The sequence below is a fragment of the Myotis brandtii genome, unplaced genomic scaffold (assembly GCF_000412655.1).
Source record: "Myotis brandtii unplaced genomic scaffold, ASM41265v1 scaffold381, whole genome shotgun sequence".
In the NCBI taxonomy this organism is placed as follows: domain Eukaryota; kingdom Metazoa; phylum Chordata; class Mammalia; order Chiroptera; family Vespertilionidae; genus Myotis; species Myotis brandtii.
The window spans coordinates 1,684,704-1,688,080 of NW_005364633.1; positions in this window are offsets into that span (position 1 = coordinate 1,684,704).

Sequence of the window (3,377 nt, forward strand, 5' to 3'; positions counted from 1 at the left end):
TCAGTTCTTCCCTGGGCAGCTCTGAGGAGATCACCTTTGTGCTGCTAAGTACAAAGGAGAGGACTGAGTCCTTAGAAGGCCATCAGGGTTATGAATTTAACAGGCATTGAAAACAGCTGAACTGTTCATACCCCATGTTGTGGTCTGAATGTCTGTGTCCCCTGCCCCCAAATTCATATCATGAAATCCAATCCCCAATGTGATGATAGTAGGAGTTGGACCTTTGGTGGATGATTAGGTCATGAGGATGAATCACTCATGAATGGAACTCTTTCTTTTCTTTTCTTTTTAAATATATTTTTATTGATTTCAGAAAAGAAGGGGAGAGGGAGAGATAGAAACATCAATGATGAGAGAGAATCATTGATTGGCTGCTTCATGCACATCCACATGGGGATTGAGCCCACAACCTGGGCATATGTCCTGACTGGGAATTGAACTGTGACTGGTTCATAGGTCAAAGCTCAACCACTGAGCCACACCACCAGGCTAGAATTATTTCTTTACAAAAGGGACCCAGAGAGTTCCCTAGCTCCTCCCACCATGTGAGGGCACATGTAGAAGTGAGCAGTCTGTGACCTGGGAGGTGGCCCTCATCTGACCATGCTGGGCCCTGCCCTTGGACTCCAGCTTCCAGAGACTGAGAAACAGATTCCTGTTGTTTATCAGCTACCCAGTCTCTGTTATAGCAGCTCAGACAGACTAAGACACCGTACCCTCTTATTATATTTAGTTCTGTTGTTAGCATGGAATTCTTCTCTCTAATGTAAAGCACTTAAACTTCTCTCTGAAATAAGTACATAATCTACCCAGGTGATTTCTTTTACGGTGAGATTTGATATATGATTTGAGCACAATATGAGGTAATTCTGTAGCCTTACAATAGAAAGGGAGGGAGAAAAAGAGGGGGAAAAGGGGACAGCTTTGGTTAATATAGAAATATACTAAACAGATCCATTTCCAAAATAAATATTTAATTACCATGGAAATTACAAGGGTACTCAGACTAACTACCAGTTTCCTGCTTAACCTTCCAGAATGAAAAATGACCTTAACCTTCTATTTAAGAGAAACTGTTTAGGAAATGGGCCTGGTGAACTATAGAGAACAAGATAAGTTGACTGCCAATAGTAATAAACTCAAGCCTGTCATTAAAAACTAATATGCAAGTAGACAACAAGACTCGCTAGTACAAAAGAGGACACAATGAACCAACAGAAGTCTTCACAGAGAATTATGAATAATTCAGTAAAAAAACCTTAAAATTCTACTATTATGATTTAGATTAGGTTTAAGCCAAAGAAAGAAGTACTGATAGTACTACCATATAGTACCGTGAACCTAATACAATTCAGAACCTATTCAAGTTCAGAGAAACTCAATTTATATAAATTGGGTGAATGAAAACAGATAGAAGTACAATTATTTGATATGACCAATGTCTATTATCTCTAAGACAACATTACGTGAAAAGAGGCTCTGAGGCCTCGTTTAGGGAACAGTAAAATCTGTTTGAAGAATATCAGCTCTGATCCTCTGACTGGACCAATGTTGCAAACCAGACAAGGTTAATGTCACAATGTCAGTGACACATAGATGTGTAGTATGAGTTGTTAGCATGACATGTTGAAAAGGGGTTTCTCTACTAGTTTAGGATAATTAATTCACACTAGATGCAAACATTAAATACCTTTACATATGCAGATAAGTACAGTGGAAGACATTGAGTGGCATTTCTGATTCATAATAAATAACTTAGTTAATTTTGAGAAAAAGCATCCAGTTTTATTCATTTAAAAAATTTTTGAGGTGAGAAGAAAATCAAAGTGTACTGAGAATAAAAAGAGACTGTGTGTGGTCAATGGTTTTTAATTCAAAATTTCAAAGAAAATTAGAGGCAAACATGAGAGAATGAGCAATAAAAGGATTTATTGTTGCGAAAATCCAGATGGTCTGGCAATTTAAAAAATACATACTTGTTTCCTGACTTCTGTCTTTTTTTTTATTGATCTCAATGTGGAGAGGGCTGCTTATTGCTCGGAGATTGTGGATAGCACTATTATTTTATTCTAATGATAGGTGTTTAACTAATTAAATACAGATTCAGTTGAAAGAGTTACATTTTGAAATTCTGTCTTTGCTCTATGTTAGCACTACTGGGATAGGGTTTTAAAAACATTATTAGTCCTTAAAATACATGATCACTTCTTTTTTTTAAAAAAAAAGTATTTTTATTGATTTTTTTAGAGAGAGGAAAGGAGAGGGATAGAGAGAGAAAAACATCGATGAGAGAGAATCATCAATCAGCTGCCTCCTGCACACCCACTACTGGGCATCAAGCCTGCACCAAGGTACATGCCCTTGACTGGAATCAAACCCAGGACCCTTCAGTCTGCAGGCTGACGTTCTATCCACTGAGCCAAACCGGTTAGGGCCATGCTCATTTCATGGTCATTTCTAAACTGAAGGAACTTGACTAGTCACTGTTCAAGCATGCCCGCTGGCCATGAGTTTGACCTGCTTGGTCTAGATGAACTTACACTGTGGGCTTCAAGTTGGTGTCATTATCTCATTCTTCAAATTGAAGAGCAACGCTGACTTTGTGAAAGGTTATGAAGATCTGACAATGTAGGTGTTTTATTATTTCCATGCATTAAATTATTTTGTTGCCTTAATGCTTTTTTTCGTCAAGGATACTTTCTCCAGCACACAGAAATGGTGGACAGGATGTAGTGTTAACCTCGCTATGCCCACTTCTCAGGGGTAAAGGGAAGACAGTGCTCAATAAGTTGGCATTTTAAGCATATATCAAGTTTTGTAAAAATTATTGTATATTTTTTCCTTTATAAATATAAAGAGAGGTTAGTAATGGAACTGCTCAATGTGTTTCTCTGTGACCAGCTTCTTTTACTGAGCATAATGTTTTCACAGTTCATTCATGATGTAGCATGTATTAGTACCTCACTTTTTATAATATTGCCTTATATGGCTATACCACATTTCATTTACCCATTTATCAATTTCTGGATTTGGGGGTGTTTTTACTTTTTGGCTATTATCAATCACTAGAGGCCCAGTGCACGAAACTCGTGCACTGGGGGGGGGGGATCCCTCAGCCTGGCCTGCACCCTCTTGCAGTCTGGAACTCCTTGCTCTTTACCGCCTGCCTGCTCACTGCTCCTTACCGCTTGGCAGGCTGCTCCTTAGCATAGCCGCAGAGGTGGGAGAGACTCCAGCTACCACTGCTGCACTAGCCAGCTATGAGCCTGGCTTCTGGCTGAGCAGTGCTCCAGCTGTGGGAGCGCACTGACCACCATGGGGCAGCTCCTGCATTGAGCGTCTTCCCCTGGTGGTCAGTGCATGTCATAGCGACCGGT